General features: G+C 48.4%; 1 protein-coding gene across 1 annotated transcript in view; it reads left to right on the forward strand.

Annotated features, from left to right (window-relative positions):
• The first annotated feature begins 3,673 nt into the window (after window positions 1-3,673).
• slc8a2b (solute carrier family 8 member 2b) overlaps window positions 3,674-26,482 on the forward strand; it is a 78,189-nt gene continuing 55,380 nt past the window's right edge. The window contains exons 1-2 of the mRNA XM_064301493.1: window positions 3,674-3,818; window positions 22,742-22,849. The gene's annotated coding sequence lies outside the window, so the exon portion shown is untranslated. The remainder of the gene's footprint in view (window positions 3,819-22,741; window positions 22,850-26,482) is intronic.

Consider the following 26,482-nt stretch of genomic DNA (forward strand, 5'->3'; position numbering starts at 1 on the left):
TATTGTTCTTGCTTTCTCTCACCCCTCCATCATCAAACGTGCAGGAAGTTTGGCTCTAACCGAGCCTTTTGACTCACTGCGTCTTCTGCCCTCAGCCTGGTCTGATTGCAACAGATGGAGCAGAAAAGCGAGGCGAGTGTCACATCCTTGCGATGCCAAACCAGTTTCCAAGACGGCGCAGAGCCCTGCCACTTCACTGAGGCAGCCTTCCGTAACCGAAATTCATTTCTCGGACAGCGGCGGGCTCCGTATTTTGGGCGTTCAGGGGAGACTGTGGTTATGTAAGTTCCAAGTGCAAGGCCTTTTGGGATTTTTGGCACAGTTTTAGTTGTATAACCGGTGAGTGCTGAGTGGTGATAATTCTCACACACACATCTCCACACATTCACACGCGCGCAGACGTAGGCTGCTGAGATTTGAATGTGACACCAGCCCTGCTGCGCTGCATTTATCATTGATCTGCAGTCATCTCAGCTCTAATAATATCTATCCGGTGTCCAAAACAGGGGGTCACATCTCTCTCTCTCTCTCTCGCTCTGTTCTTCTTTCTCACTCAATCTCTCTCTCTTTTTCTGTTCCTCGTATGCTTTAATGGCATGACCACACAAGCACAGTATTGCCAAAGCAATCGATAACAACATCAACTGCACAATACATACTTTGTTAATTGATTTTCATTACAAAAGAATATACTGTAGGAATGTACTGTAAATAATAAGGAGACTAAGCAGAGGAAGAAAAAGAAGAGAGGAAGAAGAATAACAGTACTAGCTCCTTAACACGGCTATGGCATGTCAAGAGACATACTGAGAAGCTCTCTCTCTTTCGATGTCATTCTATGGCCTCTCTCTCTCTCTCTCTCTCTCTCTCTCTCTCTCTCTCTCTCTCACGCTCGACCTGCTTCACAGTCAGGGAGTATTTTTTTAGACAAAAATATCTCAACTGTCTGACCTGTGAGAGAGAGAGTGCAGGAGACTGAGGCATGGAAAGGAAATAAGGTGTAAAAAAAGGTGACATTTCACCCAGGAATTGAAGTGTCAGTCATGGCTGTCACTGTTTATCTCTGACCATCCAACCATGCAAATGGTAACCTTGGCAACCCGGACAGAGTGAAAGGGCAGGAGGTTGTGACCAGTGCAGAACTTTCGAGGGTGGTGCTGTTGCAGGAGGTGGGGAGGTGGTGATGGCCGGTGTTTAGTCGTAACTGCAAGCATAAGTGGCTGGGGGTACAGCTCTGTGTGTTGCATACTTCTTGACTGCACCTATGTGCATGGTTTGTTTCTACTCAATTCCCTTCTGGTGAATTGCCTTTTCTTTCACCCTCATGTGATTGATTATGTCTATTTCTCCCTTACGTTCAAAGAAGCATTACTAATGTGCCATTGTTTGCCCATGCCTGAGTCCTTCATAACTGGTTTGTTCAGCTCAAGATAAAACAAGCTCGCATCCTTGGTACACAGTTCTTTCCGCAATACGCACAATCAGCACAATTTTAAAAACCATTGTGATTCACATGGCTGATCACAGCCATCCATAAAACCTCTATGAAGATGTAATGGCATGAAAATGAATGGAGTGCAAAAGGCATATAAACTCCCATTGAATTCAAGATGAAATCAACCAGAAAAAAAGGGGAAAGGTATGTATTCTCATTTGCTGTCTCCATTGTTGCTGGAAGATCCCTGAACATGCCACAATTGCCTTTTGGCTTTGTTGGTGTTGTGTGTATTTTTGAGAGCTGAAAGCAGAAGTTCAGTTCAGTTCTGAGGGCGAGTAGGTGATGGAACTGTGTTTGGGGTTTGGGGGGGGGGGGGGTGGTAAGGAGGTGGACATCAGCTCCTCAGTGAGTGCCTTTTCTCCAGCGTGGAAGGCACCTGCAATTCTGGGAGATTCAAGGGAACGGCTGCAACATGGGCTCACTGAACTTTATAATAGAGCTAGTATAAAAAATGCTCACAGACCTTTACATCAGAGTTAATGTAAATGATGCTCGCAGACCTTTACACCAGAGCTAGTGTAAAAGATGCTCCCTGGCTTTTACACCACATCTAGTGTAAAAGATGCTCACTGGCCTTTACACCAGAGCTAGTGTAAAAGATGCTCACTGGCCTTTACACCAGAGCTAGTGAAAAGATGCTTAGTGTAAAAGATTCTCACTGACCTTTACACCAGAGCTAATGTAAAAGATGCTTAGTGTAAAAGATGCTCACTGGCCTTTACACCAGAGCTAGTTAAAAGTTACTGCTCCAGCTAATGTAAAAGATGCTTAGTGTAAAGAGTATGACCTCACCAATCTGTTATACACCAGAGCTAATGTAAAAGATGCTTAGTGTAAAAGATGCTCACTGGCCTTTACACCACAGCTAGTTTAAAAGGTACTCGCTAGCCTTATGGCACAGCAGTGTAAATGGTGGATGACCGCACATCTATCCCATGAGTCCCTTATATCTTAAAATGATGTAATAACTGTCGTAGCGTAAATGATGGAATGGAGAGAGAGTAAGGCTTCAGGTCATTTGAGCACAGAGAGATGGAAACAGAAAGAGAGGGAGGGGGGAATGGAGAGGTGGGGACTTAGAGAAAAAAAGGGAGGGAGAGGGGGGAACTGAGAGAGGGAGCGAGAGAAAGCGAGGGGGAATAGGACATAAATATGTCTGCAGCCACAAGAAGCTGACAGCTTCTCTTGCAATGGTTTCTTGTGCCATAAGGTGCACCTCATCCAAACAATTGCCAAGAAGCTGTGAACAGATCTTTAGAGTGGTTGTATGTATGTACTGTATGATGGCTTGGTTTATATGGTTCTGGTACAGTGGCAAACTGATTAATGTCTGTGATTTAGAATTCCCTTTGCTTGAGTCATAATTATTCCATTAATCATTTGCTATGCAGTGTTGAGTATATCTGAAAAGGCAGCATTGTTGCCAACCTACAAATTTTTCAGCAGATTAGAAACTTTCATACCATCATAGGGAGGTTTTAGATGTTACCTTTTCACACCAAATGATGTGACTTGCAGGTGTTGCAACTACAGTAGGTTCTCCAAATTGAAGAAAGCAGAAAATAACTTAATTCCCCATTGGATAGCCCTTGCCACAGTGACATTTGCGTACGAAATGCATCTTTTTCAGGCAAATCTGGTGACAGTAGACTTGAAGATTGCTTGTGTTGTTAAGTTTGTATGTGTGTGTGCTTGGTGATGGGGTTGTAGATGATTAGGTTTTAACAAGATGGAGATTTTGTGCCTCCTATTTAAAATATGGCCATTGCATTATAAATAAAACAAAGTTGCATTAGTAGCCGCTGCTGCTGTCCAGCATTTCTACTATTTTACATATGAACTAAATTACTACATGTATTTCCCATGTAAAAACCTCAATGATTTAAAGGGTTTGTCTCCCTCATTTGTTCATGTTTGTTTATTTGTCTTATATGTGAACTACAATGATAAAATACCTGTCAGTCTAAAAAGCAAAATTCTAAATTACATTTCGTTAAGAACAGACCACCATAAAATACAACTAATCCAGAAAGGATGCCAGGTCTCCAGTCAGAATGGCTGGCGTATCTTCATCGATGCTGCTGTTAAGAGCGCGCCACTTACCCGCCCTCCCTTCCTCGGCCACGCGCCTCAGTCGGTGAAACGTGAGCGCGACTCTGTATATGAGTAGTGCTTGCGAGTGTGCATTAGAGAGCGAGTGTACAACTCAAGCTGCAGAGAGAACAGATAAAATAACGGGAACACTTTCCTATGTATTCCAGTACAATATGTGCATTACCGCAAGTACTACACTGAACAACGCGACCAACTAGGAAATAAGGTAAGATAGCAAAAAGTCGTTTGATTGTGTTACTGAATATGAGATAAGTCTGACCTATTCTTGTTTTTCATGAGGTATGCATGATGTAAACTAGCTAGAAATGTTAGGTGAAATACGTGATAATTCACATCATGTTTTTTGACTTGGCCACATGCTTTTTCGTTTCATGAATAATTAATTATATGGTTTTAGTCTATATCCATTCATGTGAGAAGCTACAGTTGATGTAAGATAAAATTTACTCGTGTGTGTATTCACGCACGTTCTGTTATCCGCCCATTCATTTTGGGAACCTGAAATATTTGCTGCACGATTGTTATTGTGCAGTAGCAAAATAGTTTCTTTTTGCAGTGTGTATTGTAGCCTACATAAACAGAAACAGAAATGTTTGAGCTTGCCACCGTTAGCTACAGTGCTGCTGAATTATTTTGTCGTTGTTGGATGTTTTTCTTTACTTTTTGGAGGGACGTGCTGGGGTTTTGTGTAACATTCGCAAAATGACTATGCTGCAATATGCTATTAATTTTGGTTAAGTTTTCAACGTTGTGTTTGCAGTTGTCCAATCTGCGTGTCGATTGTTGTTTGCTGAAAAATAAGACAACAACTGTTCACCAGGTAGTCGTTGGGCTGGAGAAGCAAGTATGCAAATATCCATAGGCTACTTGATCTCGAGACAAATATGAATTGTGTCGGCTAACGGTTTTCGCAACGACCTGGATATTTTTCACAAAAAGGAACGATATATAAATATTAATTAACAAATGTCCTATTGGAGAATTGTAACTATTTTGTGAGCACATTTTCGTGGAAATCCATATATAACGGTAAAAGCGCATGTTAAGGGTATTCGTCATCATTTGTTTACTGGATGCTGATGATGATACTGTGGGGCAGGTTGTGTATAGCTACAGATTTTGCAATAGCGTTAGACTACCCTTTTCCACCCCAAAGACGAGGGGTAGCCTTGCACGTCCATGTAGCCTACATCGCACGGTATTAGGATACCTTCCGGGCTGTGTGTTAGCTGCTCAACACAGCGGAGCTACACAGACGAAAATGCGGACAGTGACAGGTTGTCTAGACCTATTAATAGTTAATTTTAATCTAATCGGAAAAAAATGTTATGTGCAATCCGGGCACCCAGTGTTTCGTTGGTGAACTAGACAACCTTAAGTTCGCGCTGTATTTGGCCATAGCTGGTACATTATCTATGTCACAGTACAGTATGCAGTTTGACCACGTTGCCCTGTAGAATAAGGGAATATACTGTGAATACATTCGTAATAAGAAATTATTGCCTGCTGTGTGCAAAAAAAAAAGAGACACAATAGCTTTTTTATTAGTTTGCTATCTTGCTTTTCTTTGGTGGTTTGTGGGTGCTTGTGTGTGTGTGTGAGAGAGAGAGAGAGAGAAAGAGAAAGAGGGACGGGGGCTGTTCACCAAGGCACGCGGCAGTGTCAGTACGAGCAGGGCTTTCCTCAGGCTGGCTGGGAATGGGTATTTTCTGCAGTTGGGATTTCCCTGCGCTTTCCCTCTCGCGGCCACTGTGTAACTGGCGGAGGCGTTTCCTTTAGATTCAGAGCGATGCGCTATTGTTCCTAACAGTGTCCAAGCGCAACCCGTATGCATTGCATGTTCTTGCTGTATGATCTCGTGTCAGATTCATATATTTATGACAGGTTTCGCGGGCCAGGGAAGTATTTATATACGATTTAGCTGGACTTTTTCATAAAGGGAGACAACGTTTAATTTCTTAGCTGGAACTGGGTTTACCCACCAACTCCATTCTGCTGTGAAATATGTCTGATGTTCCGGTGTTTGAGGTAGCTGGTCCCTTCTTGCCGTAACCCCTGCCCTGTCACAGGTCAGCCTCAGACCACGAGAGTCCGTTTTTCATGTTAATCCTATTGAGCAAGCAGTCTGCTTTAATTGATTCTAGAGCTGCAACCTCTGCTGTTGGAGGGCTGCGGGGGCTATTTCGTTTTGAAATGTCCCCCATCCCCTCGAGTGATCCCTGTTGTGCTTAATCAAGCAAATTACCTTCCTACCCGGTCAAAATGAAATTGTTCCTGGCTTTTGGCGTGCTGAATTATTGTCAAGAGTGGGTGGGGTTGGGGGGCGGGTGGGGGTTTGGGGGGGTTATACAAAATTGTCTGCACAGATGGGCGGAGAAGATGTTGATGAAATTAAGAAATGAAAGCCCCTCCTTTTTTCAGGCACTGGGGTGAGATGTGAGTTAGTGTTATTACCATATGAGGGGGCGGTGGTGCTCCAGTCCTGCAGCGCACTGCCACACAGTCTGCTCAGGCTGCTGAAACCCCTTAAAACCTCCTGCCTGCAGTTTGCCTGTCTGCAAGTGTGTGTGTGTGTGTGTGTGTTATTGTGTGTATGTGCATGTGTGTGTGAGAGTGTGTGTCTCTGTGTGTGCGTGTGTGTGAGTGTGTGTGAGAGCCTCTGTGTGCGCATGTGTGTGAGTGTGTGTGTGTGAGTGTGTGTGTGTATTTTTGTGTGTGTTATTGTGTGTATGTGCATGGGTGAATGTGTGCGTGAGTGTGAGTGTGTGTGTGTGCATGTGTGTGAGTGTGTGTGAGAGCCTCTGTGTGCGCGCGCGTGCGTGTGTGTTTGTGTGAGTGTGTGTGTGTGTGTCTCTGTGTGTGAGTGTGTGAGAGCCTCTGTGTGTGTATGTGTGTGTGTGAGTGTGTGTGTGTGTGCCTCTGTGTGTGTGTGTGTGTGCCTCTGTGTGTGAGTGTGTGTGTATCTGTGTGTGAGTGTGTGTGTGTCCGGGAGCTCTGTCAGCGGGTTGTCAGTGGAGAGGGCGGTGGCTGTCCGTCAGGTCTCTCTTTGTGGGAGCTTTGCAGCTTGGGAGCGCAGTGAAAATGACCGCGAGCCCCCCCCCACCCCCACCCCCACCCCCACCCCCGTCATATAAAACCTCCTATTTCCTGCTGCGCTTTAGCTAATCTGTGTCGAGCACAGTGGAAATCCACACTCCACTGTGTTCCTCTGCGCCCCTTTACCCTTTCTCTGTCTCTCTCTTAAGTTTTGTCTTTTAAGATTTTTTAAATTTTATTTCTCGTTTAGAGTTTTTGTCACAAATACAAGAAAACCTATGGAGGAGTGATAAATGAAGGAGGATTTAAATCTCGATCACTCTCTCTCTCTCGCTCTCTCTTGCTCTCTCTTTCTGTCGCAAATTATGATCCAAGAGGGATTAATTGCCTTTTTTGTCATCAGACATTCTTTTGTTCTTATGCTTTGTCCAATTTAAATGTTAAAATATACTTTATTGGCATGACTAAGTTTTCGTTGCCAAATAAATCCTTTACATTTGTTTTTCTCTCTTCCTATGATCGTCTCTCATTTTTTTATTTCACATTATTTATTGGTCTTGCATATCTTGCCAAACCTCTCATATCTGTCCTCAATATCCATATCTCACATCTCTCCAGATCCAAATTTCCCTTTCTCTCTGCCCTTTCCCCTGCACTCTGCTTCTCTCTGTTCATTAAAATCAATCAAAATGACAATAATAACAACAATAACAAGGATTGTAATAACAACAATATTTATGCATGGACAGATGTGTAATAACATCAGTAATAATAAAAAAATTATACTTCTAATAATGACTATAATCGTGGAAATACATGATATGATTACATGTTACATAATGAAAATACAGATACATAATTGTGGGGGTTAGGGGACTGGGTCTCTACCTGTGGCAGGTGGCTGCATATTACACTGCTAAATTTGCACACCTCCTTTCCTCTCCAAGGAGGATTTGCAATGGTTGCGTCGCTAGCCGGGTTGTGAAGTTTGGGTGTATTGTTTTAAATTTAGGAAAAGGATGTTCTCAGATGAATTCTCATGGCATCATATGAGGAAGTGCAGCTCTGTCTCTGTTTGTGGCGGTGGGGCACAGCCTCTGCTCTAGGAGCAACCAAGTCTGCGGGTGGCGACTGGGGGTCTGTTGCCAGAACGTGTTCACCGAGTCTGCCACAGTGTATTCTCATTTTTAGGGCCAGCTCTCTCTCTCTCTCCCTCTCTCTCTCTCTCCCTCTCTCTCTCTCTCTCTCTCTTCCTCTCTCTCTCTCTCTCTCTCTCTCTCCCTCTCTCTCTCTCTCTCTCTCTCTCTCTCTCTCTCCCCTCTCTCCCTCTCTCTCTCTCTCCCTCTCTCTCTCTCTCTCTCTCTCTCCCTCTCTCTCTCTCTCTCTCCCTCTCTCTCTCTCTCTCTCTCTCTCTCTCTCTCCTCTCCTCTCTCTCTCTCTCTCTCTCTCTCTCTCTCATTCTCCATGGATAGCATGTGCTCCTCATGCTAATATTTAGAGAGTAACAGGCTCATTTTTCCCTGATGAAGCCCCAGTAGAGAAACAGACACTCACTGAAACAGACACTCACTCAGGCCAACCACTGTGAGGGAGTTCCTCTCCCCGCATCAGCTTCAGTCGCCTGTTTTTTTATTCTGAAGTTGCACCCCTCTTTTAATGGTCCTGCGCTCTCTCTGTCCCTGAGGAACACGCCTGTGTGATGACTGGGACCGATGTTGTACTCACAAACACCCAGACCTGCACGTGTGATTCACCCATTACCACCCCCTCAGATCTTAGTGGACGCCAATGTCCCTGATGCAGCAACAGCAGTTCTTGTGGGGCTGTTTGCATAATTAGCAACTCACAGGTGATGAGCCATTTAAGCACACACAGTCACACACACACACACACACACACTGACATGCACACCCACACTCGCATGCGCACACGCTCACATGCGCGCTCACACACACACGTCCTTGCACATGCGCACACAGCTGTACTCCCTCTCTTGGTTTCGGATGCTGATACATGGTGTAGACGAATCGCTCGGTACGCTGCGTAGCGATGCTCTTAGCGACCTCGTGCCTGCTGAGATCAGACGTCACTATTCTAGGAAGGCAGCATGCAGGCGCAGACTCCACCTGCGCACGCCCACGCTCTCCCATTGGCCGTCTTCCAGGCGCTGGGCTACCAGCTGTCCTCCCATTGGCCGCGTCGTCTGCCGTCATGGCAGGAGCTCCCACTTCCCCCGATGCAAATCCCGGCACGGCCCCTCCTCTCTCGCACTCCTCTACTCCGCAGGTGCCAGCAGCACCTTCTGCTGACAGGTATCTCAGCTGCTCACCTGGACCCCTGTCAAATTACTGCTGCAGAGGCCCGAGGCTCCTCCACCGTGGCAGTGTTTTTATTAAATCCAAAGCCTCACCCATGAAATTGGAGCAGCCATTTACAAACCTGGTGCTGACGGCAAGTGCTCTGTGGGGAAGGTCCAAAAAGCTGACACCAGCGCACGCCGTTTGAAATCAGCGGGCCGGACGGCATCGCTGCACTTTTGGAGCCGCGGTGTTGAGCGGTTCGTCCCGTTGCCATGTTCGTTGCCCCCCTCGGGTGTTGTCGCTGTGATGTCGGGGGACCGTCGCGCTCAGCCGACCGCTCCCCCCCCCCGGGTCCTGCGGGGCTCTGTCGAGTCACAACCGCAGTGAGCCCACGATTTCGGCTATTCCCTGGGAGTCTGCCCAACCCCCACTGCCGTCCCAAAGCAGCTGTGCCCCCACCCCGCCTCCTCCCCCAGGTCTGCCCTGCCCCGCCCCAGGTCTCCTGTGTTCTGTGCTCTGCCTTGAACAGGGGTATGTCGCTGTTCCTGTCCTGCTTTAGCACCTGCTAAGTAGCTCCTGTGATTGCCCTATGGGGGTCAGAGGTTCAGTGGAACCGGATCCTGGATGGGGCTCTTGAGCGCGTCAATTGAGCCAAATCGCTTCAGTTACGATAATTCAGCCGTATATTTTTGCAGTGCACTCGATGTGAGCCACCCCAAATTCATCCAGCTACCAGAACAGCTCCCCTGTACCAGCGTCCCCAGGATGAAGAGATATCCACGGTGAGCCACGGAGAGCGATAGTGCTAATGTTAACATTTCTGTATTAACAGCACAGCCCCAGCTTATGCGGTGATATTTTTAGGTCGGCTGTGTAATAGAGACTGTCAATGCCGGTGCTTTGACTCTCGCGACCTTTCTCCAGCACAAAAGGCCCGGGCCCTGGCCGAGAAGGCCAGGTTAGCGCCGCTAAGCCGTTTCTGGTGCTGCTGTGAAAAACACAGGGGCGAGAGCGCTGTACGCTGGCTGGGCGAGGAGCTTATTGTTCAAGCTTTCGGACAGAGCAGAGGGCTTTTACTCACCGACCCTGTCAGCGTTAGCAAACTGGCCCCTGCGCAGGGTGTGTGTGTGTGTGTGCCTGTATGTGTGTGCACGTGTGTGTGTGATTGTGGGTGTGTGCCTGTGTGTGACTGCGTGCGTGTGACCGTGTGTGATTGCATGCGTGTGTCAGTGTCTGTGTCTGATTGTGAGTGCGTGCATGTGAAAGAGACAGAGGATTCTGTGCATTTTGTTATCTTTGATCACCTGGCTGGTTAGCTTTGTGTGGTCAGACTGGCTGTCTCTGCGCTTTTGTTTAGCGCTTAGCTGGAGCGCTGCCCAGCCTGTGTCCGTTAGAGACCTCAGCCCGCCGCTGCTACGTTACTGTTAGCATACTGACCACGCCACTGCGGTGGCGCTGGAACATTCTGAGCGCTCCGGTCCCCACGAGCGGCCCGTCTGTGACTCCCAATCCTGGGGCGAGCGGTGGAGAGCGCCCTGGCAGCCCAGCACAGACAGCGCCGTCCGGCAGCGTCCTTCTGATGTGCTGCGTGCCTGAGAAGCGGGCATTGATTTTTCTCCCTCCCCCCTAAACCGGTCCACTGCCTCCCGCAGGAGGCGGGCTGTGACTGGCCTTGCTGACGAGCCGCTGTCCCGCATTAAAGCGGAGGGGGCGAGCCCTGCCGCCGGGGCCAGCAGCGCCAGGTCTCTGAGCTGTGGTCATTTTTCGTTTTATTTAAATAATCGCGGGAGGAGCGGTGACGCTGGCCCCCTCTTCTCGTTTCTCGTCGGCCTCTCTTCGTGGGGGTGCCGGTGCCTTTCTCCGCTTTTTATTTATTTTGCCGTCGTCCTCCCCCGTCCTGAATATTGCATAACCGGTGTCTTGCTCCTGGGGGCTTTGATGGAGAACTGAGAAGGCTGCTCCTTCTAAGGTGACAAGGGCCAGTGACGACCAGCTAGAGTGACAGGGCTAATGGAAACCTCTCAGTGCACTGTCCATCATTTATCTGTTTGTGTGTGTGTGTGTGTGTGTGTGTGCACGTGTGTGCATGTGTGTGCGTATGTATGTGTGCTTGTGTTCATGTGTATGTGTTCGTGTGTGTATGTGTTCATGTATGTGTGCACGTGTGTGTGTGTGTATATCTGTTTCTGTGTTCATGTGTATGTCTGAGTTTGCATATGTATGTCTTTCTATTGCTTTCATTCCTACTCCTCTGTGGTCTCAGTCTGTAAGGTAGTAAGTTGTGTGCAATACATGAAATAAAATGCATATTCACAGGGTCCTCAAAAAGAAAGCATAAAGAGATTCAACTGGAAGTGGCATAAGCAATGACTTTAATGGTGTCTATGTCCGTGTGTGTTGAAAAGATAAGTAGGCTATATAAGTGAATTAACTAGATGTGTGTGTGTGTGTGTGTGTGTGTGTGTGTGTGAGCAGGGGCAGTTGGGGGTTGGGGGGCGGGTTGCTGTAGCCATGGTGATCCATTTTGAGCTGGGGTTTGTGGGAATGGCCCTCAGGCTGTGGAACTCCCATCATCCTGCAGTCTCAAACCCTGCATCTCTCCCTCCTCCCTGAGTTAGTACACCCAGCACTCTCTCCCTCTGTTTTCATCACCCCCCCATCCTCTGTATCTTCTGTTCCTCTTACAAATTCAGTTTATTTTCATTTCACTTTATTATTAATTCTTTTTTAAGTATATATTTAAGTATGTATATATTTAATAATTAATTATTGATACTCAGATCTGGACAGAAGAGCAGATGGGCTTTCTCTCTGAGTGAAGGAGAATAAGGAGAGAGAGCCCTCCGTTCTGCACTCTGCCCATCGATTACTTAATGGCATCGAGCTGAAGATCGGCTGAACCTGCTCAGTCCTTCCCGCAGCTGTCCCATTGAAACGCAGCGATGATTCAGCTCCCAAAACCGTAACATCTGCTCTGACGCTGCCCTCAGTCATATTCAGTCCCTCATTCTTATTGGGATGAACACACAGAAGTGAACCTGCCAAGGCAATCATACGTATAAGATGTGAATGCTAACAGTAACAAGATCAACTATATATTCAACATCCTTATGCTCTTTTAAATGAACAATAAACAACCTTTGAGAGAGACTGCTGGATGCTGACTGTAGCATCAGCCAGGGTTGGAGGGGGCTTAGCAGGCCAGGAACTGGGTCTCATCGCTCTCTACCGACCCACGGTTTGCTTGCTAAAACATGCGCATGAACTCATGCCTGTGCCAGCTTGGTTTGTGGGGTCTTTGGAGAGTGCGTGCTTGCCCACACTCTTGAGTGCATACAGGTGAGTTTGTATGTGGTCAGGCAAATTGGGAACAGAAATGGGGGGGGAATGCGTTAAATAAATGAATAAATAAAGCTTTCAGTGCTTGGTGAATAGTCTCCGTGCCAGGTGTGAGACATGAGGCTCAGCAGAGTTCTCAGGACAGGGGTCCTTTGTAAACGAGCGGTTGCCGGGATACCGTGTGTGACTGGCGGGGACGGCGACGTGTAAGAGGACCGACGTGCTGTTCTCTGCTCCTGCTCCCACACCCTGCGTCCGGGTTTATGGGAGTTAATGCTGAGGACGGTGGGCCGGCAGTGTTAATGCCTGGCCTTAATTGGAGTTTATTAAGCAGAGAGTTCAGCCGTCCCCCGTCCACCCACAGCCCGCACGGCCTCCCGACCTCCGCTGCAGAGCTGTGGAGCCTCTGCCTCCCTGCGCACACTCTCACAGCGCAGCCAGGCTGTTCAGTCTCTCTCTCTCTCTCCCTCCCTGCGCACACTCTCACAGCGCAGGCAGGCTCTTCAGTCTCTCTCTCTTCTGCCCTTCTCTCCTCTCTCTCTCTCTCTCTCGCTCTCTCCCCCTCCCACCCTCCCGCCTGCTCTTTCCTTCTCTCGCCCCCTCTTTCTCCCACTCTCCCTCTCTGTCTCTTTTTTTTCTCTGCCTTTTCCCCCTCCCCTCTCTCCAACGTGCCTCTTCTCCATCCCTCTCTTCTTCCTGTCCGTTCTGTCCCAGCGCGTAGCATCGCTGTAGGTTTTCACGCACACTCTGGGACAGGCGGCTGCGCGCGACTGCCTTTCATCACAGAGAGACGGGGCGGGGGGAGAACGAGAGCGATTACGCTGGAGGAGTTCATTAGCGGCTTCTTCGCGCCGCGATGGGGGCGGCTCGTTCCCGAGGAGCCCCGCCGCCGGTTTTCTGCCGCGTCGGCGTTCCCGCCCCGGCTCTCCGTCCGGGGCGAGTCCATTCCTCACCGTCCAGAGCCCCTCGATTAGCCCGCCGCTGTAAATTGCAGCAATTTGTAGTAAGTTGTTAGCGTTTTGGCAAAGAGATAATATTTTCAGATCCCCGCTCCTGCGCTGACTCCTGCTAAGGCCGTTGGATAACTAATCCTGTATCATGCGTATCGAGCGGCCTGAGAGCTCTTAGAGGCTTAGGGGGCATGAGGAGTGATCCCTGTGATTCTTTAATGTGTGGTCTAGGGCTGAACATAGAGTGTGTGGGCAGGGTTACGCTGCATGACCCATCACTTCAGTGATTTAATGCTCAGAAGCTGACCGTGTGGTGCTAACCCGAGCTCCTTCGGTACTGAAGCACTTTGGAACGCTTATGCGTTGCGTAATATAAATGATTTATGGCCAGATGAAGCACAGTTGGTGGCTTCTCTGTATTCTCTTCTCTGATTCTTTATTAAGGGGCATTTAGATATGGCCGTTCGGATCGCAGCTGAGGATGCAGATTTTTCATTAAAAAGGCATTTCTGTTTGTGGTTTGCCAATATTTCCGGTTTATAAGAGGAAATAATCGGTGAGCATTAGTGACATCACAGGTGTGGATTAGTCATATCATACATTTGTATTTCTTCCTGATTGGAGTCAAAGTAGGTGGTAACATATAAATTATGCTGACGCTGGCATTTTCCTAATATTTTTAGTTTTTATGTGTGATAGCATGAGTGACAGAATGAGTGCAAATTAGCGACATTGCACATTTGCATTTCCACTTGTTGCAGAGGATAGACAGTACGCTGATGTTTTATTCAGAAAGCCGCCGCCGTCTTCGGGGAGTACGAGACATTGTGCTTCCTCTCGTCGGTCTCAGACGCTCCGGACTCGCTGCGTCTCGTGCGGACCTGAACGCCCCCCCGCTGCTGTCGGGACCGCCCCCCCCCCCCCCCGTGCCTCTGAAGGCACCTGGACCGAGCGATACGCACAGTCCAGGACCGGCCCCAAGGCCGAGGCCCCGCCCCCCCCGTAAACAAGCCGGCGGGGCCAGTCAAGCTCGCGCCTGCTGTCCTGATTAGCTGGCCTCCTGCCAGCCGCCAGACTGAGGGAACGCGCGGCTCAGCGCCGGACACCGCCGTCTTTACCGCAGAACCCAGTGAGATGGACTCACACGAGCAGAGCACAGAGGGCTGTGGATGGGCTTGGAGATGCCAGGTGGATCGTTACAGTGACGCAGCGTGCTGTGCGTCCTGGCTTTGTGCGCTCGGGAGCTGTTCGCATGTCCTGAATTACCCCCTGAATGAATGAAATGAAAGGTCCGGTGAAGGCCGGCGGGGTCTTGGTCTCCGCTGCGTTTCTGTATCCGCTCTCTGCCGTCAGAGCTGCGGTTTAGCCTGTGTGCCTGTCAGTGTATCAGCTTACACAAGACTGACAGTCTGGCAACCACTGTGTGTTTTACTTATTTAAGCAGACATGGCTGTATAGGGTAAAAGAGAGAGACACACACACACACACACACACACTCACACAGGGGTGCACACACACGCGCACATACACACATACACTCACACACACACACAGGGGTGCACACACACACATGCACACAGGGGTGTGCACACACACGCACACATACACACACACGTGTGCAGACACACACACACACAGAGGTGCTCACACACACGCACAGGCACACACAGACACACACACTCTCACAGACACGCACACACACACACACACACACACACAGCTTTATGACAGTGATCCCGGGGAGGTCTCCAGGTAAATCACTGTATCACCAAGGGAAATACTCCCCAGTCACTAAGCGGTAAACAGAGCTATTCAAAAGAGACTACTCACACTCTGTCAGTGTAATATCTCGATGGCATTTTCACCTGAAGAAAATTAATGTCCTTAAGAAAATCTATCCCTGTATTACAATATTAACCAGTGAAAAAAAAAACTTAAAAACCTAAGGCACAATGTTTCTTTGAATGAGCTGCTGGTTCTGGCAAGAAATTAATCAGCAAGTGCTGCAGTAGAGCCAACTATATCGTGGCTTTTTTTGCCAACTGCACACCCAATGGAATCAGACGTTTGCATTAATGGTTTTGTTACTGGTAACTATAAAATACACCATAGCCTTGGACTTGGGACTCCAAACCAGTCCCATATTACTGAACTGGAACTTTTTTTTAAGGTACTGCCTGCCATATATTAGGATGCTATTTGTTTATTGGTGTCTTTGTTAGCGATGGTAAAACAGAGTCTGGAAGCAGTGTGAGTGGATGTTCTGTTAGAACGTGCAGGAGCTCTGCAGCACAGTACGTCTGATCTCCCCGTTAAAGGCAGATGGTGGAGAAATGTTAATCGTCCGTGATGGTCATATCGCACCCCCCTGTGTACTGCAGCATACTGAGCACTGCTCATGGGGCTGAAGTGCTGGGTCTCAGCACTCTGTGCACTCTGTGCACTCTGTGCACTCTGCACTCTGTGCACTCTGTGGCCTGGTGTAGATCCTCACCGTGGCTGTGCCCGCAGCACCAGCAGCCCTGCAGGGCGATGTGTATTTTTCCACAGCTTCCCCCAGAGAGGGAGGCCTGAAGGATACCCCCCCCCCCCGAGAGGAGAGTGCCCCGGGGTTTCCTGCCTCAGCTGTGCAGGTGTGCTCAGCTCAGCTGGTGGACTGCAGAGTGCAGAGAAGCGCTGGCTGACAGCTCACAGACGCCGATTAGTGCAGCGATTACGGATTGCGGGGCTCAGCGGGGGGTGAACAGTGTGGCGATTATTCATCACCCATTCGCGGGGGGTGAACAGTGTGGCGATTATTCATCACCCATTCGCGGGGGGGTGAACAGTGTGGCGATTATTCATCACCCATTCGGGGGGTGAACAGTGTGGCGATTATTCATCACCCATTCGGGGGGGGTGAACAGTGTGGCGATTATTCATCACCCATTCGCGGGGGGGTGAACAGTGTGGCGATTATTCATCACCCATTCGGGGGGGTGAACAGTGGCGATTATTCATCACCCATTCGGGGGGGGTGAACAGTGTGGCGATTATTCATCACCCATTCTGGGGGGGTGACAGTGTGGCGATTATTCATCACCCATTCGGGGGGGTGAACAGTGCGGTGATTATTCATCACCCATTCGGGGGGTGAACAGTGCGGCGATTCCGCATGGCTTTGCTCAGCGGGGGGGTGAGCAGAGCAGCCATTGCGCATTGCGCAGCCCAGCAGGGGGTGAACAGTATGCCGATCACGAATCGCGCGACTCGGGGGGGGTGGGGGGCGGCAGACACTGCTGCGATTGCGCTCACCCTCGGGGGGCTGCAGGGGCTCTGAGGGCGCTGTTCTGGCCCGGCGTCTCCAGCGCCTCGTACGGCTCCTCAGAACAAACGTGACTCCCGGCCTCTCGGTCTCATTGATCGTTGAATACCGCGCTCCAGAAAAAAAACACTTCCACGCTCTGAATTATTCAGGGGTTATCAGCGTGATGAAGCAGGAGCGGCGCCCTGTGCTCCGGTGTTTTTTAAACAGCCGCACCGCTCCCCGCGCGGGCGCAGCCCGATATTACACACATTACTTTCATCTGCCACGGCGGCGGCGGCGGCGCGTCTTAGCGGGGCAAACGCTGACTCACGCTCGCCAGCTCCTCGGGAGGGAAGGGGCCCCGTGTTAATATCCCAGCGTCTCAGGGCAGCGGGAGGCTGTCGTCCGGCCTGTTGCTATTGTGTCTGGGCCGTTGAGCAGATTTTCCGGGGTTGCGTCTGTGAAGAAGAGGCCAGAGTCTGTTGTGAGTGTAGAGGGCGGTCCTGTGGAGGCGGGGGAGAGGGGGGGGTCGCCGCCCCCGATGGCGTTCTGCTCCGATAGGCTGCCGCGCCGCGGCGGAATCGCATTACCCCTCCGGTAGACCCGCGGAGGGGGCCCGTCTGATTTGTCGGCGGCCCCTCCACCCGCCCCGCCTCTCTCCCCTGAATGGAGGGCTAACCGCGGGCCTTTAGTCGCAGGCAGCCTCGCTGACGGTGATGTACCGCTGCCCCCCTCTCCAGCACTTTGGTGTGCTGCTGAAAACCCGCCGTGGGCGAATTTGGGGCTTTCCCCCGGTGCCTTAGCGGGTTGGCAGATCCGGTGACTTATACTAGCTGCTGCAAACAATGGCCGACCCCTCAGGAACACTGACGGCCCCGCCCCATCCCCCCTGCCCTGTCCCTGTGCCCCCCCCCCCACCCCCCCTTTCTCTGCAGTGGAACCCCTAACTCAATAAAGCTTTGTTAGTGTGACACAGTTACGCTCGCGTTTGCCAAGGCGTTTAAACAGTTGTCGACCATGGGGGAGAGGGGGCGGGAGTGGGAATGGAGAAGGCAAGCAGTTGTAAATCTCTCCTTTCCTTTTATTGGCCCCTTCTCTCCTGTGCCTGTTTTCTCCCTCTATCTTCTTCTCACTCTCCCTGTGTGCTTTCTGCTCTCTGTTTCCTCCTACCTTTCTCCTTTTCTCCCTCTCTCTTGCCCTCTCTCTTTCTCTTTGCTCACTTCTCTATATCCACATTCTTTCTGCTCTAACAGTGGAGCCTCACATCAGGACAAGCGCTGTAGGGCTGTTCACTGGACAGTCAAATTTTATTTTAATATTGTATTCAACAAAAATAACAGATTTAATTCTACTGAAATATTTAATTCTACTAAAATATTTCATTATATGTTATGTGTTTTGCTAAATTTGCATATAATTGCGTAGACAAAAATGTAACATTCCACTTGAAGATTTTACAGAAATCGTGAGATAGCATGGGGTAGATAAGCATTGCTTATGATTCATCATTTGTAACAAGGACCTGAAGTGAAGGAAAATTTTGACTGTCATTTTGCAATATAACATTTTAGATCACGCATTTTAACTGTACAATGAAACCCTTATTTTATATTTACAATATTCTCTGTAAGAATGACCTTGGGGGAAAAAAGTAGGGCTACACTGTGATTATAAAGTCGTGAACGGCAGTTCCGTTTCAGTTTGGCAGTAGTTACGCTGTCCTTTTGGAGATCATTTGCCAAAAATGAAGGACGTTCCACTCGATCAGAGGCGAGCGCTGCAGGTTTTTGTGTTTGCAGTGTTCCCTGCGGTGGAGAAAGCCGGCTCTGTTTGAACAGAAGTGCCCGGATCGCTCCGGCACTTTGGCGCCAGCTCTGTGATGCGTTTCCACCGCACGACAGGATTCTGGTCAAACTGGCGGTGCCGTTTGCTGTCCATACATCATCATATCCTGCTGCGGAACGTTAACCAGCTGTGGTCTTTGTTTTTAGTCCAAAACCAGCTGACTGCGCACCATTGAGGGAAAAAGGGTATTTCAGGAGCAAAAGATCACGGTTTGAAACATGGAACATATTAGATCTTCGGTGTGCACACATGATGAAACATTAACAGTTCACACTTTACCGATTCATTAACTTTAACTATTCAAAAAATGATTTCTTTCTCCTATTTGAGGACTATTTTAATATTGAATTGAAATCTGACGGCCCTAGTGCAGTCTGTTCCAATGAATTTTGTGCCGTAGCATCAAATCACATTGAAAGGGAATGATGCAATCACTTTAATAAATGAAGCCATTCATTTCCTCTTCTGGCCACGTGGGTAGTGTAGTTTAACAGTGCCCGGTGCCCTGCTGAACCAGAATGGTCCAGATTGCTCAGTCCCCCTGTCTTCCCTGTGGTGTAATTGATGATAGGCCTCCTAAGCTCATGGCTTGTTTTGGGAAATGGAGAAGAGGTTTCAGGCCTGCAGGGCTTTAGACAGGAGACAGATGCAGATTTTATGTATGTCTGCTCGGGCAGGAACGACTGTCTTTAGGGTTTCCAGAGCCATCGAGGTAATAGACTCTATAAAAGTACTCTATGAGAGTGGGTATCTTTGTGTGTGTGTGTGTGTGTGTGTGTGTGTGTGTGTGTGTGTGTGTGTGTGTGTGTGTGCGTGTGTGTGTGAATGTGTGTGTGCGCATATGTGTCTGTACTGTGTGCATGTGGGTATCCAGGTTTATGTAGGTCTGTGTGTGTGTATGTATTTGTGGGTGTATGTATGTGCGAGTATATGTATGTATGTTTGTATGTAGAGTATGTATGAGTGTGGGTCTGTGTGTATGAGTATGTATGTATTTGTGGGTGTATGTATCTATCTATGTCTGTTTGTTTGTATGTAGAGTAAGTATGAATGTGGGGGTTATCAGTGTGGGTTTGTGTGTGTTTGTTTAGAGACAGTTGCCTGTGCTTATTTGAGCCAGAATGGCTGGAGCACATCCAGTTGTGCAGTAGATTGTCTGACACAGTTGAGACAGGTCAGGAAAACGCTCTGCTCAGGGCCATTTATTTTCTGACCGGACAGATGGTTTCTGATGGACTGAGCAGGTATGGCGAGTCTCACGCCATTGGTCCTTAACAGGTTTCCACAGTGTGAGAATGTGGAAGGTTTCTCCTCTGCCATGCAGCTAAGGGGTTTCGTTCATGGGAAGACATGCAGCTTTCTGCACAGCAAGTAGTGGCCTTTTACTGAGTTTGAAGGGTGATTCTGTCAAAGTCGTCTGCACAACACAAACATTCAGATTCCTCGGTGTCATTACAATCAGCATTCCAGTGTGTCATTCTTCCTCAATCACTGCCTTTCTCATCTGGGCAACTGGGACTCTGTTTCAATTCACCCCTCATTTGCATTTAAATACATTCACTTGACTTAGCAAATTGGTTAAGGGGGGGGGGGTTCAAAATCAATAAATAAAAGACACAAGCCTCCTTTCCTTCTTTCCTTTATGTGCAAAATGTGTTTTTACTCTTATTAGTTTGTCTTGTTCTTATTGCTCACACGTCCCAAGAGAATTTGATTAGCTGTTGCACAGTGAACACGCACTTGCAGATGCACTGCCACACATACTGTACACACACACACATCTGACGCACACACACACACACACACACACAGCAGCATGGGGTATTGTGGCTCACGTGGATACTCCCTGTCTGTTCTGCCTGCAATAGGATCCGTGAAATAAACCCACCAGCATTAGGAGATGAAACTGCCATTGCATTAATCCGGCTGTATTAATACAGCCTGCTGGAGCAGACAGTCAGCTACAAGCTAATTTCACCCCATTCATTTATGTGTAACTATAGGGGACTTTGGTGTATGCTATGCTTTATGAGGTCTCCTAATCCTACTGGACCTTGGCTATCTGCCTGTCCTTACATGCTAGCTCAACAGCTTTTTTGGCATCTTCTTCAAAGTGCCATTGCATCAGGTTTTCCCCGACCATTTAACAAAACATTTCCACTCCTCTGAATGCTGAGCGGCCAGTGTTGGGAAGAAATGTTTACTGTAGTGTACTCTTCGCTGTGGCATTTTTTTTTTACCAATTATTTGAGTGGTTTTGCAGCATAGACAGACAGAGTTTATGTTGGGTTTTGGCTTTGGCTCAATACGAGTATTTGTCCATTATGTTTACAGTGGATAAGATTGGGCAGGCCTGCCAGTCAAGATGACAGACATTTCTGAAATCCTAGTCGGTTCCCTTTATCCCTTGGGAAGGGTTTAAGTTTGAATGGAGATTAGGTCTGTATGGAATTTTGTACAGTTCTGCAGTTTGACAGGTAACTGAACTACAGTGAATCTGTGAATAAGTAATGAGTTGCTTTGGGATTAAGCACATGCACACACACACTCCCACACTCAATCACACACACACATACACACATGTAAGCACACCATGGGACATGATGTTCCTTCTCAAAGATAAACACTGTTACCATTGTCACCAGGTGCCAGTTAGGCTGTGATTGGGGGTGGGGGTCGGGGTGGTGGTGAGAAAGCCTAGGTTAGCATTTCTTTCCGTGTTCCTGTATTATCACACCAGCTTTAGCAGCTATGCTATCACCATGCCCCCATGAATCCTAACAGGAACAGACAGCTTAATTTACTTTTGGGAGGTGGAATTTATTTCTCCGGCATATTTAATGAAATTGATTGTGTGGATGGGCGGAGGGTGCAGGTACAGTGAAAGAGAGAGCGGTTTATTATGTTTGCGCACATTTACCTGGGGAAAGCGTAATTCCTCGTATGACCCAGACAGACGTCTGGTTCCCGGGAGCTGCACACATCGCTCTGAAGCACGGCTGACAGAGCGTTTGCTTAGTGTTACAAAACAGTGGTCCTCACATTTCGGGGGGATTAGTGGCCCTCACATTGGGAAGGGGGATAGTGGTCCTCACATTGGGGTGGGGATTAGTGGTCTTCACATTGGGGTGGGGATAGTGGTCTTCTCATTGGGGTGGGGATAGTGGTCCTCACATTGGGGCTGGGATTAGTGGTCCTCACATTGGGGCTGGGAAGGGAGCTAATGGCGATTGCTATGCAATAATAAGACGGATGACAGCGAGTCAGCGTCTGGCCCGCGCGTCCCCCTCCCCACGGCCCTCCCTTCCTCATTATCTCTCCTCGCCAGCCGGCACGATCGATACCCGGCCTCTCTCCGGCTCGGGCTCAGGTGCGGCCAACACCACCTCCAAGGCCGCCAGCGCCTCTGGCCATCATTTATCCCCCGACCCTTCCGGCCGCGCCTGTCCCCCTCCGTCACATAATTGATGGAGCCGGGCCGGGCTCTGCGAGGGTCTGGGGCGGGCCGCTCCCCCGCGCGCCGCTCCGGCCGTAATCTCCAATCACACGCGCATTAGCGGGGCTGCCGGCCAATCGCGGGCCCGGCTCGGGCGTCGTTATTCCGCCGGCTGTGAACGGAGTCGTGTGCGGGGGCGGCCCCGGGTCCCGAGAGGGAGACGCACGCGACTGAGAGCAGCCGCAGGCTCTGATTGGCTTCTCGGCAGCGAGCGAGGAGAAGGGGCGAGGCGAAGCCGTCTCGGTAACAAGTGCGTAATTTGCTGATGGTGAGGCCGTCTCAGACAGTAATTGCATCTTATAAACGTTGTCTGGGCACAGTTGGGTGTGTGTGTGTGTGTGTGTGTGTGTGTGGGTGTGGGTGTGTGTGTGTGTGTAGGTGTGGGTGTGTGTGTGTGTGTGTGTGTGTGAGTGGGTGGGTGTGGGTGTGTGTGTGTGTGGTGTGTGTGTGTGTGTGGTGTGTGTGTGTGGGTGTGTGTGTGTGTGTGAGTGCGTGTGCATGCATTTGTCACATGTTCTGGAGTGACCTTCAGCCACCCTCTACCTCATAGTGTCTGCAGTTTCGGGGTGCTTGGTATGCGCTGGAATGTTGCGGTGCTTCATGGTGCACCCCCCCCCCCCCCAAATCCCCTGCACTCTGGGGGCTGAAATGTAGTGTGACAAACAGGGGAAATATCTGGACCCAGACCCTATCACACGTAGAGCTGCAGCATCACATCCTAGTTTTAGCTTGCCGGTTTTGTTATTGGTGTTGCCTTCTGTCTTCTCCCGCTCCCTCTCTCTTTCTGTTCCTGTTTTTCCCTGTCTTTTTTTACTGTATACATTTAGGTTTCTCTCTGTCTCTCTCTCTCTCTCATCTTCTTTCTCTCTCTCTCAGTCTTTACTTCCGAAGGCAGGGATTGGCCACTGCAGTCCTTGGGGGCTTCTATTCTGCTGGTTTTAGAGTTGCTTCCAATTAGCAACAGATTTGCACCTGGAACACCAGGTAAGTCTGCATCCTGTCCAAATGATGACTTTAATTGAACAATTAAGCGATGATGCAGAGGAACAGTCCCCGGCAGGCGCTGTACTCCCCCGCAGGATAGCAATTACTTATCTCTGACTTAACCTCTCTAATACCGTAATACCCCCAGCACCAAGGCCAGCCCCCTCTCATGATGCAAACCTCAAATTTAAGCCTCCCTGCTTTCAGGTTTGTCAATGGTGTTGGATGTTTCCAGCAACCATAAACGGAATACAAATGCCTGCTGACAGGAAACAATGAACACTGACGGATCCAGTGTTAATCCTATCTAAATTCTTCCACACTATCTGCCAAGGTCCTTACAAAGCATGGAATTGTCATGCCGTGTCCTCAAAAGAATAGCAAAGTGCTGCGCATCCCGAGAGTAATTGGCTGTACCTCGTGTTTATCTTCACCATCCATTTCATAACGGAGGGTGATTTACGGGCTTTGACTCGAAATTGGATTGAAATTGTCTTGCCACAGCCTTTGATAGGCTTTCCTCAGATTTGTGGGAGTAGGGTACCCACTGTAATTTGTAGGACCTAAGAAGGGCTGTCAGCTAGTGCCTACCCTCATATATATTTTAGTGCCTCTGACAGTGGTGCAAAAAAACTAAGCCGTATCTTGCATGTGAAATGTTTAACGAATTACATTACACAAAAAAATAAAAATAAGGTCCACCAAGTTTTGTAGAAACCCAAATTTAGGCAACCAGTTCAAAACTTCTGCAGCTTTGTAAACTGGCAAATGTAGTGACTCATCTTGGGAAAAAATATGTCTTGCTAATGGCGGCCAGCTGGGATATACACTTCAACTATGTGCTTTGGAAAAAAGGCAATAATAAAACATTTCCTGCAAAAGCTACAATATTTTATGGCTGATAAAACTTTGATTCTGACTATTTACCAATATTCTCTATAAAGGTGCTTTTTCACTCTACTCTAACACTACCTGAACAGTGCATGTCTTAAATTTGTAAACTTGTTTGGGGAGTACACTGTGTGTGCATGTAAGCATGCATGAATGTGAGTGTGTGTGTGTTTGTGTATATGTGTGTGTGCATGCATGCTTGCATGCACGTGTGTGTGTGTGCATGCGTGCTTGCATGTGTGTGTGTGTGTGTATTTGAAAAAGATGACTTCTCATTTTCAGGGGTTATGGCTTTTCTTTTCCATTTGCTTCTGGATTCCAGCCCTCCATCTCTATCTCCCGCTTTCTATTTCTCACCTCTATCTGAAGTGGACGCACTCCACTGCAAAGATTTTAAATCAAATCTAGTCGTATTAAACAGCCTCTAACGCTGTTTATATGCGTCCCGTGAGGACAATGTATATGCTATTAGAACTTAAAGTACTGGGCTGCTTTTCTCTTTCTTTTTACTTGGACTTTTCCTTCTTATTTATTTCCATAATTTAATATTCATTCCACTTCCGTTCCCCTTTTCTCCTACCTGTGAATTTCTCGTTCCTTTTATTCCAGCATTTCGTGTCCTGTGCTGACCGGTTGGCTTACCCTCTCTCTGAGGTGAGAAACCCCTCCCCTACGCTTCCCGCCCACCGGTTACCACAGCAGCAGCGCACACCTGTCACCTGTCCGGTACAGGTTGGGTCGGTCGCACTAGTGAGAAGGCATATAAAACTCTGAAAGGTGTTAATTCCCATTTTGCTGTCAGCACTATCAGTGTAAGGTAATCCTGGGCGATCACTCACCTGGGGCATCTGCTGAGAGAGAGAAGGCTCTTACTGTAATGAGAGCCACTGCTGCCCATGTCCTCACCATGAGAGGGGGTTCTCAGCACTCACCAACACACACACACACACCACACACACACACAACACCCACACACACACTAACACACCCCACACACACTACACACTAACGCCACACACACACACACGCCACAACCCACACACACACACACAACCCACACACACACACACACACTAACCACCACACACACACACACACACACAACGCCCACACACAACACACACACACACACACACAACACCACACACACACACACACACACACACACACAACACATGCCACACACACCACACAACCACACACTAACCCACACACACACAACACTAACGCCACACACACACACACACACACAACATGCACACACACACACACACTAACGCCACACACACACAACACACGCAACCCACACAACACGCACACACACACACACACACTAACGCCCACACACACACACACACACACACACACACACTAACGCACACACACACACACACACACCACACACACACACACTAACGCCCACACACACACACACAAACATGCCACACACACACACCAACACTAACGCCCACACACACAACACACAGCACACACACACAGCACACAAACATGCCACACACACAACACACTAACGCACACACACACACACACACACGCACACACACACACACACACACGCACACAAACATGCACACACACACACACACACACACACACACACTAACGCCCACACACACAGACACACTAACGCCCACACACATACACACACACACACACACACACACACACACACACGCACACTAATGCCCACACACACACACACACACACAAACACGCGCACACACACATGCACGCACACACACATACATTAATACTTTTATTTATGGCCACATACCAAAGTAACTTGCAGGTTGTCCAGACGAGTTACCACAACATTATAATATTGTGCATCTACTACATTAACATTGGTGGTTTACAACGGGTGTAGAACAACTGTGTGCCTAAAAAAGGCAGTAGATATCTCACAGACATACACACACACACAATGACAGGCACGGTTTTTTTATGGAGGGATGTGTCATAAGGCAGGTGGTCAGCTGGCCCTAAATTTCTAAAATTACTAGGGGAAAACGATTTCCCAATACCAAATATCACATCAGAAATTAATATTAATATGTTAGCAACAGCAAATATTAGCTTGTTTAAGTTAGGTAGCTGGCTGACGTCACTTTGTTGACTATTTAGCGATATGTCCAGGATGAGAACCTTTCACAAACAATATCTGTAACTTTAACTAATGGTTATACTGGAGTTAGGGTTATTCCAAAAATGACAAATTAGGGGAAAACACGAACTGAAACAAGAAATCTACCCTGCGCTTACTTGGGAATATCACATTGGAAGCTCGGACCTGAGAATGCAAGAGCAAGCGCTTGGTTACGCAGCTCGAAGGTCGGCACGCCGGTTTCAAATGAGAGTTCCTGAATAAAACATACATACCACTGTTTAATGTAGGGATCAGGTGTACATTGAGCAGCGGTGCATTACTGTTGTTTAATGGTGTGGGAAACCCTGCATATAAACACATACGTACACACACGCAAAACTGCATACACACACATACCTCTTTCATATTCTTCACATGGACTCACACCCACACTCTCTCTCATACACACACACACACGTCTCATGCTGAGAACTAGCATGTCTTGAGGGCTCCATATTTTGCATCCTCTTCTTTGCCCTTCTTTTATTACATCAGGCCATTAATTTTTTCCCCCTGTATAAGTCTCTGGTCTTAATCTCAAATCCACATTTTGTTACTATGCTGCAACCTACACT

This window comes from Anguilla rostrata, chromosome 12, assembly GCF_018555375.3.
Source record: "Anguilla rostrata isolate EN2019 chromosome 12, ASM1855537v3, whole genome shotgun sequence".
Taxonomy (NCBI): Eukaryota; Metazoa; Chordata; class Actinopteri; order Anguilliformes; family Anguillidae; genus Anguilla; species Anguilla rostrata.